At 43.6% G+C, this 11650-nt stretch overlaps 1 pseudogene; it reads right to left on the bottom strand.

The window, feature by feature from the left end:
- Positions 1–10748: 10748 nt before the first annotated feature.
- Positions 10749–11198, bottom strand: LOC104981676 (annotated as a pseudogene).
- Between the last annotated feature and the right edge of the window lie 452 nt (positions 11199–11650).

The raw sequence follows: 11650 nt of genomic DNA, 5'->3' as shown, positions 1-11650 counted from the left end.
CCGCCGGGCCTCCGGTGGCCCAGGGTGGGCGGGACAAAGGCCGTTCTTCCGTTTTAAATCGCTAGTGGTTGCCAGGGGCGCTCGGAACTGAAGGCGTGTGGTCAGAGTTCACTTTTTTAGACTTCTTGTCAACTGTCCCAAGATTGTCAACTGGGTAATTTTATGGCGAGCCAGACTGTCTGAGCCCTGGTTTGATGGGTCCCTATCGGAGAGCGTTTGTCCCAGGCTCTTCTCGCTTTCCACCCGCCGGGCTGTTAGCTGTATACCCTGCTCTTCCGGCTCCGGCGCAGACTTCCTCCAGGTGCTGTGACTGCCTCCAGGACTGAACTTGGGAAATAATGGGATGCGTCTGTACCGGTGCTGTGAGCGAGTCCGTTCACTTCAGCCCACCCCTCCCATGGCTCGTTTGTTGAGAAAAGTTGGTGAGTTTTAGTTGGTAGGAAAGTCTTGAAGTTTCCCCATGGCCAGGGTAATTTTACAGTAAGTCTCCTACATAGGAAATTTCAAAGTTGAAAGTTGCAAACTTTCAAAGATAGGAAGTACCTTCGCATGTCCAGTTACCTAAGTTAGTTCACATGTCTGCCATACACTGTCACATGTGTGCCTTTACAAGTGGTTTTGCTTTTGTGTACTTTACAGTACTATATAGAGTACAGTAGTATAGTATCTTTATTTCAAGCCCAAGATATCCTGAAGTGAGCTAAAGCAGAGGTGATGTAGCTGGTTACTACTGTACTTTTCAAGGTACTGTACCATAAGATTAAAAGTGTTTTCTTTATTTTTTTGTGTTTCTTTTTTATATATTAGTGTGAAGAGTATTATAAACCTATTACAGTACAGTACTATATAGCTGATTGTGTTAGTTGGGTGCTTAGGCTAACTTTATTGGACTTACTAAAGACTCTTGGAAGGGAACTCATTCATGTGTAGGGGACTTCCATTCTTACCCCCCAGCCACTAGTACTACAGGCTTCAACCTAGTGACCCAGAGCTCTGGATCTGGGATTCAGATTGTTCACTGCTTTTTCTATTATCCATGAATTAACGGACAGCAGTGTCTTGTTTGTTTTTCTAACTTACCTTCCCTAAGGGTAGGAGAGCACACTCACAGCTTCATAGAAAGACTGTAAATGATATGTTCAAGAAAGATAGCCAGTTAGGAAGTCATTTAGTGGGTGGTGTATGACTGAAAGAGAAATGCCAGTGTTCCATTTTTGGTTAATAATATACCACTGGTCAAGGCCTCAACCTCTCCAGGCCTGTTTCTCTCAAGTTCCTGACTTGGCCTCAGATTACGTTTGTAAATGACCAAGGCAATTCATTTGGAAATGTTAAGGAAATGTAGAAACAAGCCTTCTGAGTATTGATATCTTTTCCCCCGTCCTTTATGTCCTTTCCTCATGAGTTCAACTGGAATTTTGTTTTTGTGGCCCCTAGCCAATAAGTTTGACACTGATAAAACTGAGGAGAAATTCCAAGAGTAGTCCTCAGACATCTTTTGGATTTATCCCTCAAGTTTCTGGTCAGCTTAATATGGCCTTTCTATTACAAAGGCCATAGTTAAGCTTCATTATGCTTAGTTAAGTTCATTATGCTTTCTCTTCTGAAGTTCTTTTGAAATTAATATATAGTAACTATTTATACATATCTACATAAGTATTACCTATGTACCTAAATAGGTTGTTGTTGTTTTTCAGTCACTAAGTCCTGTCTGACTCTTGTGACGCCATGGACTACAGCTACAGCCCACTAAGCTCCTCTGTCTATGGGATTTCCCAGGCAAGAATACTGCAGTGGTTTGCCATTTCCTTCTCCAGGGGATCTTCCAGACCCAGGGATCAAACTGCATTGCAGGCGGGTTCTTTACCACTGAGCCACCAGGGAAGCTCACTTCAGGCATAATAATATGTCCTGAACACCCAGGGATGCAGGGTGCTTTGCAGCCCTTATTACTATCAGATATTATGGTGAGTGTCAAAAAATTATTTGAATGTAGAATTCTCAGGGTAAATGTGCTTGTGCCCTATATATCATAAGTGAAAGGAAGCTGCAGGTAGCTCTGATTGTGGATAAGAAGGGAAATCTTGTTTTCTCCCAAGAAAGTGGACCATTAGGGCATAAAAATCCAGCACCTACTGTATTTATTGCCCATAATCAATCCCGTTCAATAAATGTTTCATTGAAAGTTGAACTGGATATCCTCTGAAAAAAAATAATAAGGAAGCCATAGAAGACAGAAAGGAAAGGAATAAAGTAAACATGAGAGAATGAACTGGACTCAAAAAATAAGAAAGATATAAAAACATCTTGGAGAGCTAGGCACATGGGTCCTGGAGCAAAATAAAGTGTGGCAGAATAATAGCCAGAGTGTAACACTACGCAAAGAAACCAGTAAGAACTGGTCCCTAAATGGAATTCTTTATGTGCCTGTAGTTTTCTAACTTAGAAGTGACTGCACAAGGCTGCTAATGTGCTGCATTGCTGTAACGTTTGGGACTCCTCTGATGGGCAGCTTTGACTGGAGGACCCATCAGCCTAACTTAGAGTTTCTTCAATTTGTGCTGCAGTCTAAGACCTGCCTACTCAATCATTTCTTTTTTCTCTGCATAGATGTCAGGTATGTGACTTCATAGTCACAGTTTGCAGACTCTCACACCTGCCCTTCTCCTTTCCCTTTTATCTTTGACAGATAGCTCCCCTAATAAATATCTTGCATGTTGTTATGGGTTGAATTGTGATTTCCCCAGGATCCATATGTTGAAACTCTATACCCACAGTACCTCAGAATGTGACTGTATTTGGAGATGAGTCTTTGAAAGACACAATTAAGTTAAAATGAACCTGTTAAGGTGAACCCTAACCCAGTTTGGCTGATTTCTTAAAAGCAGAGGAAATTTGGACACGTAAGGAGACACTCGGGGTATGTGTACAGAGGAAGGGCCATGCTGCAAAAGTGGCCATCTGCAAGCCAAGGATGGAGGCCCCAGAAGAAACCAAACCTGTTGACATCTTGATCTTGGACCTCTAGCCTCCAAAAGAGTGAGAAATAAATTTCTATTGTTTAAGCCACCCAGCCCTAGCTAATGTACATGTCAAATCACACTTTGGCAACTGCCTCTTAGAGGGCCCAAACTAGCACAGGTGGTACCAGGAGAGGTCCAAGAAAACATAGAAAGTTGAGAAAGTGTGATGGCACACTCACTACCTTGTAAACAAAGATGATGCTTTCCCGAGTAGTGTAGGGGCATGGGTAGTTACTAACACAGCTGGTGATCTAGCTGCTAAAGGTTTAATCATTAGTAACCTGGCTACCCTGGTAACTCAGATGGTAAAGAATCTGCCTGCAATGCGGGAGACCAGGATTCGATCCCTGGGTTGGAAAGATCCCGAGACGGAGGACATGGCAACCCACTCCAGTATTCTTGTCTGGAGAATCCCCATGGACAGAGGAGCTTGGTGAGCTACAGTCCATGGGGTCGCAAAGAGTTGGACACGACTGAGCGACTAAGAACAACCTGGGAAAACATCCCAGTGGAGGAGAAAGCTCTTGCAGGCACAATTTCAGGCATGTGAAATACATGGTGGTTGGGGGCGAAACATACCTGTAAGGGCAGTGGGGTTTACTGGTTACTGCCAAGTTGTAGTGACACTCTGGAAAGGAATAAGGAGAAAGCAAGGGTTCTCACTTGGTTAATGGTTAAGTATGAGAGACAGTGGGCCTCTTTAGTAGCTTTCAAAGAGGCTTTTATCTCCTATAGTGGAAGAGCTGACAGTTAAGCCACTGACTCAGGACTTCAGAGAGGCAACAGGTCAGGGCCCTGGTTGAGAAAACCTGAAACAAGAGATAGTGCATCTGAATGGACATCTGTAAGGATGTTAGTTCTGCAAGCCCCACATGAACTCTCAAAATTTGCAGAGGTGGTTTACCTCTTCTTCTTGCTCCCTTCATGCTGAAAGACACTGCAGAGTCACTGCCCCACAAGGCAACATAGAAGTTGTCCCTACCTCTTCTACTGGCTGCCAGGGCAGTAACTAGAGTTAAATCCTAGCGAAGCCCAGCTGAGAACATACTTGGCCTGATACAGAAGGAAAGAGATTATATACAAAGAGCTGTAAGAACTAGCTAGCATATACAGACAGAAGCCAGGAGAGTATCTTGCAGTTGAATTTTGAGGTTGCTTGATCAAAGGGGCTGGAATATAAGACTGTATAATCAGGAACTCATTGAATTAGGAGCACTTTCTGGAGGTACAGGATTTAACACCGTAGCAAAAACCCTTGGGGATGAAACAAACTGCAGGGGGGCTTTTAGGAACCTAGAGAAAGGGATGGCTAATGCTGAGTAAAGTAGAAATGTCTCAGTTACCCTGGCATGTGGTAGAAGAATGAATAAAAAGACAAGGAAGTGGGCATGCAGGAATAGGTGTGAGGCCAGAGGACCCATCAGAGGATTATGTTCCACAGGAAGGCCCAGGAAACACACCATTCACTGAGGCCGTCAGAAATCCTCTGGTGAGGGGCAAGAGCATCACCAAGAAGTCTGGGCTGACATAGGAACAGTCTGGGGTTGGGACAGAGCTGGGATTGATTAATAACTATGGAAATAATATCCCCCTTCCCCCAAGTAATACAGGCCAGATGGTGGCACTTAATCACCAGGAGGCCACAAATATTAAAAAGATGAGCCACTTCTGACAAGATTGGCAGCCAAGGGCCTTGACAGGGAATTATGAAGATGGATATAGAGCCTAGCATCTCTAGAGGTAAAGTTAACATCTACAACCAAAAATAGGCCAAGATGGAAAAATAGGAGACTGAAGATGGTCCCCCTCACCCCCAACCCTAGCCAAAAACTCATTATCCCTTGTTCAATGTCTGGATTTGGGCCACTTTTCAGATCCAAAATCCATTGACTAAGAGATGCCAGATCCTGCAGCACTTCAGCAAGTTATACATGTAATAATTCTCCAGTCCTTCCCCAAAGAGACCTGTGGCCATTTACTATAGTGACTGTACACAATGTGGAAGAGGGATAACCAGAAAATTGACTCAAAAAACAGATATCAGTACCCTGAGACCCAAGCATTGTCATGGCCCCCTGTTAGACTGGACACTTATGAGGGCCTTGTAGTAAATGGGGTCCTTGCTAAAGTCAGTAACAGCGGGTCCATGGTGTCTGTGGGCCCACCCAATGATCATTTCTTCAGTTCCTGTGTATGTAATTGGAATTGATCTATTTGACAGTTAGGTGCAAAAGCAATTACAGTTTTGGACCCTGAATCTTAAATCTTTGTAACTAGGCTCAAACATCTTTATTAATCAAAATAGGAACCATTACAGTCAACACATTTTTGCCAACAAGAAATAAATTTATTTATCCCTGTCATGTAAAAATCCATGCTTTAGGATTAGGCAAACCCTTGGAAAGCATTTTCTGCATCCTGCTGCTTGTGGGAACATTTTCCCTGCAAAAAGTTGTCAGGATGCTTGAAGAAGTGGTAGTTGGTTGGCAAGAGGTCAGGTGAATATGGTGGATGAGGCAAAACTTTGTAGCCCAATTCATCCAACTTTTGAAGCATTGGTTATGCGATGTGTGGTGGGCGTTGTCATGGACCCTTTCTGTTGACCAGTGCTGGCTGCAGTTTTCAGTGCATCTCATCAACTGGCTGAGCATGCTTCCCAGGTGTAATGGTTTTGCTGGGATTCAGAAAGCTGTAGTGGGTCAGACCAGAAGCAGACCATCAAACAGTGACCATGACCCTTTTTTTTTGGTACAAGTTTGGCTTTGGAAAGTGCTTTGGAGCTTCTTGGTCCAACCACTAAGCTGATCATCACCAGTTGTCATATAAAATCCACTTTTCATTGCATGTTACAATCTGAGAAATGGTTCATTGTTGTTGCACAGAATAAGAGAAGATGACACTTCAAAATGACAGTTCTTTTTGATTTGCGATCAGCTCATAAGGCACCCACTTACTGAACTTTTTCACTTTTCCAGTCTGCTTCAAATGCCTAATGACCGTAGAATGGTCAGTGTTGAGTTCTTGGGCAACTTCCCATGTAGTTGTAAGAGGATCAGCTTTGATGATTCAGTTGGTCATTGTCAACTTTAGATGGCAGGCCACCACACTCCTCATATTCAAGGCTCCTGTCTGCTTTGCAAAACTTTTTCAACCACCACTGCACTGTATATTAGCAGTTCCTGGGAGAAATGTGTTGTTGACCTTGCAAATTGTGCTGCTTTATGACCCATTTTGAACTTGCATAAGAAAATCGCTTGAATTTGCTTTTTTTGTCTAACATGATTTCCATAGTTTAAAATATATATAAAATACATAGCAAGTAATAATTCATTAGCAAAAAACATATAGCAAGAAATGTGCATTAAAATGATGAATAACATAACCACATTTAAGAATATATTCCAGTATCAAATGGCAGATGTCAACAGTCCAAAACCACAATTACTTTGGCACCAACCTTGTAATTTGTTGCTGCTGTTGTTGTTTAGTCTCTAAGTCATGTCCAACTTCTTCATGAACCCATGGACTGTAGTCTGCCAGGCTCCTCTGTCCATGGAATTCTCCAAGAATACTGGAGTGGGTTATCATTTCCTCCTCTAGGGGATCTTCCTGACCCAGGGATCAAACCTGCATCTCTTGTGTCTCCTGCATGGGCAGGCAGATTCTTTACCACTAGCACCACCTGGGAAGCCCAGTCCCTGTCATGTCTCCATTTAATTAGCCAGTCTGGCCCATGCAGAAACTAACTGGATGGGTCCTGAAGAATGACTGTAGACTATTGCAGGCTTTAGCAAGTAACAGCTCTAATCACACCTGCTGTGCTGGGCATAATATTGTTGCTAGAGTTCTTGCCTGGAGAATCCCAGGGACGGGGGAGCCTGGTGGGCTGCCATCTATGGGGTCGCACAGAGTCGGACATGACTGAAGCAACTTAGCAAGAGCAGATTAATAAGGCATCAAGATATAGTGTATGGCCAGTGATTTGTTGAATGAATTATTTTCCATTCTAATTAGAGAAGATATCAGAAAAGGTTCACATACATGTGGGATAAATAATAATATTTACGTACAGTTTTGCCTCAAGGATAAGTTAACTCTATCCTCTGTCATAGTCAAAAGACATCTGGACCACCTGGACAATTCATAGAATATCACATTGACCCATTACATAGATGATATTATGCTGGGCAGACAAGTGCAAGCAAGAGGTGGCTAGTATGCTGGAGGCATTGGTAAGACCCATGCTCCAGAAAGTAGAAAAATGCTGCAAAGATTCAAGGATTTGTCACTTCAGTGAAGTTTTTAAGGGTCCATCCTTACACGTAAAAAAGTTGCATCTTGCATCCCCTGCCACAAAGAATGCACGGGGCTTGGTATCTCTGTTCATCTTCTGGGGCATATTCCGTATCTAGGAATACTTCTCCAGCTTATATACTAGGTAACAGAAGATTTCCAGCTTTGAGACCCAGAACAGAAGGGCTCTTCAGATGGTCCGGTCTCCTATACAAGTATCTCTGTTACTATTCCAGTAGACTCTTGTTTTAGAGGGGTCAAGAGTGGGAAAAGATGCAGTTTGGAGCTTGTGGTGGTTAATTTTGTTTCAACTTGACTGGGCCATTGAGTACCCAAATAATTTGGTCAAACATCTGGGTGTGTCTGGGGTGGGGTAGGGGTTTGTTTCTGGATGAGATTAACATAGGATTGGTAGAATGAGTAAAGCAGATTGCCCTGTCTAATGTGGGTGGGCCACAGCCTATCAATTTAAGACCTGAATAGAACCCAAAAAAACTGAGTAAAAGGGAATTGCAACTGCCTGACTGTATAGCTAGGACACTGGTCTTTTCTAGCCTTCAGACTTGGACAGAAACCTTGTCTCTTCTTGGATCTTGAGCTTGCCAACTTTCAGACTGGAACTTACACCATAGGTGTTCTGGTTCTCAAGCCTTTGAACTCAGACTGGACATGCACGTTGGCTCTCTTAGGTCATCAGCTTGCTGATTGCAAATCTTGGGACTTCTCAGCCTCTGTAATCACGTGAGCCAGTTCCTTATAATAAATTTACATCTCTATCTAACTCCTGTTTCTCTGGAGGAGCCTGACTAATACAGATATGAGCAGTGGAGTACAGCTGTAATAAGTAACTAAAATGCAGAAGCAGCTTTGGAACTGGATAAGGGGTAAAGGCTGGAATGATTTTAAGTTACATGCTAGAAATATGGACATTAAGGGAAAATCTAGTGAGATCTCAGATGGAAATGAGGAACATGTTACTGGAACCTGAAGGAAAGGTGATTCCTGTTATAAAATGGTAAAGAACTTGGCTGAATTGTGTCCTAGTGTTTTGTGGAAGGTAGAATTTGAGTGATAAAATTGAATATTCAGCTGAGGAGATTTCTAAGCCAAGTACTGAAGGAAGGGCTTGGTCTCACCTTATTACTTAGAGTAAAACATGAAAGGAGAGAGGTGAATTAAAAAGCAAAGAGAAACTAGAACTTGATTACTTAGAAGACTCTCAGCCTACCCATGTTGCAAAAAATGAGAAAACGTGTTTGAATGAAAAACCCAACAGCGTTACTAGATTATTACTTGAAAAGGAGTATATGGGATTACATGAGCAGAAACACTGCCAACTTGAACTGAAGAGGACAGAGATGGGAAAAAATAAAGGACGGCTGTTGGATTTATTGAATTGGACAGGACAGAATAAGAGATGGTCGTCAGGGCCACTGCCTCAGTTTTGACAGGCAGGTGGCTTCTGCCGGAAGCCTTAGGAGTGGGACTAGACAGCAAAGCCTTGGGAGTGATGCTGCCACCCCGTAGGACCTGGACAGCAGAGCACTGAGCCAGAGAATTACTCTCAAACCTTAAGATCTAATGGAATTTTTCTCACTAAATTCTGAACTTTCTTAGGACCCATCACTCCTTCCTTCTTTCCTGTTTCTTTTAGAATGGGAATGCCTATCCTATATGCCTGCCCCCTCCCCCCACATTGTATTTTGGAAGCACGTAACTTGTCCGATTTTACAGATTCACAGCTGGAGAGGAGTTTTGCCGCAGGATGAATCATACCTTGAGTCTCACTATATCTGATTTAGATAATATTTAGAGGAGGCTTTTCGGTTGATGCTAGAATGAGTTAAGACTTTGGGGGCTGTTGGGATGGAGTGAATGTGTTTTGCATGCAAGAATGACATGAATTTTAGGGGGCCAGGGGTGGAATATTATGGACTGAATTTGTCCCCATCCCCATTCATATGTTGAAGCCTTAACTCCCAACGTGATGGTGAAGAAGAGACACCAGATAGCTCTCCCTGGCTGCCCCCACCCCCCATGAGGGCAGAGTGAGAATGAGAAGGTGACTGTCTCCAAAGCAGGAAGAGGGATCACATCAGAACCTGAACATGCTGGCACCATGATCTCAGACTTCCAGCCTCCAAAACTGTCAAAAAACAAATTTCTGCTGTTTAAACCACCCAGTCTGTGGTATTCCATTATAACAGCCCAAACTGAATTAAGACAGAACTTAGGTAAGCTCAGTGGAAAAATCAAAGTGTAGTCCCTGGGACTTGAGTGGGGCCATTCTATCTGTAGCAGAAAATTACCTAAGTTTTAAGAAACAACTCCTAGTGTGATACTGCACCTTGGTAGAAACCAAACACTTAACCATGGGACTCCAAGTGACCCTGTGCCCAGAACTGCCCGTTATGGTCTGCGTTCTTTTGGTGTTCAGATGGACCCAGTAGCATTTATTATAAGATGGAAATAGTACATCTGAAATGGAGCTCAAGCACAATTGAGATACTTGTAAGCTGCAGGACCAAGTAATCCAGACTCCCATGTCACCCACCATAGCTGCACCAACAGCTGACCAGCTGAAGGAGGAGGAATAAAGGCTGAGTTTGGTTTAATGGATGAGTCAGCTTAGTATGTGGGTATAAACCAAAATTAGATAGTGGCTCCTTTGTAGCCACATACTTGATAGGCTTTGAAAAATAGAGAAGAGGAAAAATCTTCCTAATGGGTAGAGTTAAAGCAGTGTCCGTGGTCATTTAGTTTGTATATTAGGAGAAGCAGACTGAAGTAAATATATAGAGATGCTTGGGCATATGTCAATGGCCTGGCTCGCTGGTAGGGGGCTGGGAAGTAAAAGGCCTGAAAGATCAAAGACAAGAAGGTCTAGGGTAGAGTCTTGTGGGTGGATATACAGGAATGGGCATGAATTGTGAAGATTTTTGTAACACATTTTGCACTTGCCAGGGAAAAGGTACTAAACAATGAAGTAGAATAACTCATCCAATTGTCATTACCAATCTTAATCATTGGCTACCTTGGAACCAGTCTGATGGGAACTATTGTGGGTTATATTGTATCGTCCCCCCCATTTTTTTTTTTTTTGAACCATCACACCATAATTTTATTTAGAAACACTGAGCAAGTTTTTACTCAAATGGGTGTGGAAACTCAGTGAATATTTGTCTTAATTATACCAAAAATAAAACACTTAAAAACAACCATTTGAACGTCAAGTTCTTTCTCCATACGGGTCTGCCACCGTGAGTACCTCCACCTGCCTGTGCCCCAGCCTGCAGTGCTGGAGAGGGGGCTGGGGCGGCCCACCTGACGTCGGCTGCTGAGTCCTGGAAGCACCGCCCTGGGCAGGGCCCACACATGATGGCCTTCCAGGAGGAGCAGACAGCACAGTCATCCACCTTAAGGATCCTTGTTCTAAGATGGCTCCACGATACTCAAGCAGCAGTCCTCAAACTCCACAAACAAGGGTTCCTGCATGCAGGCCTGCATAAGCTTGGCCTTGTCATCCGCCTGATTGAGGTCAACCATCAACTGTCTGAGGTGCGGCTTGAGCAGTAAGCTCCTCAGCGCTGCAGACTCCCCTAAACTCTTTAAATTCTGCAAAGACACTCTATCCTCTTCCTCATCACTATTGAGAAAATCAGCTACAGAGTCATCATCATCATCTTCATTTTCCACACTTTTTAGTTTTTGCAGTAAGAGCTGATCTTATTTTTTTCTCAACAAGATCAGTTGCAGGCTTGCACTGCTCTTTGTGCTTCCAGAAGCAGGGCAAGGAGCAGTAGGGCACAAAGCAGGCGGGGCAGCCATATTTGGGCTTCTCCAAATAACGCAGACGGTGGTACCACAGCTGAGCGACGCCATGGTTTCTTCTGGGACACGCTCCAAGCCTGCCTCCTCCCTCCAATTTATACGTTAAAGTTCTAATCCCCCATACCTCAAAATGTGACATCTGGAAATAGGGTTCTTACAGATGTAATTAGTTAAAATGACATCGTAACTGCAGTAGGATGGGCCCTAATTCAATGTGACTAGTATCCTTATAAGGAGAAGGCAATGGCACCCCACTCCAGTACTCTTGCCTGGAAAATCCCATGGATGGAGGAGCCTGGTGGGCTGCAGTCCATGGGGTCGCTAAGAGTCGGACACGACTGAGCGACTTCATTTTCACTTTTCACCTTCATGCATTGGAGAAGGAAATGGCAACCCACTTCAGTGTTCTTGCCTGGAGAATCCCAGGGATGGGGGAGCCTTGTGGGCTGCCATCTATGGGGTTGCACAGAGTCGGACACGACTGAAGCGACTTAGCAGCAGCA

This window comes from Bison bison, unplaced genomic scaffold (assembly GCF_000754665.1).
Source record: "Bison bison bison isolate TAMUID 2011002044 unplaced genomic scaffold, Bison_UMD1.0 scf7180017864519, whole genome shotgun sequence".
NCBI classification, from domain to species: Eukaryota; Metazoa; Chordata; class Mammalia; order Artiodactyla; family Bovidae; genus Bison; species Bison bison.
Note: the sequence above shows the minus strand (reverse complement) of the source record. Positions and strands in the feature narration are given on the sequence as shown.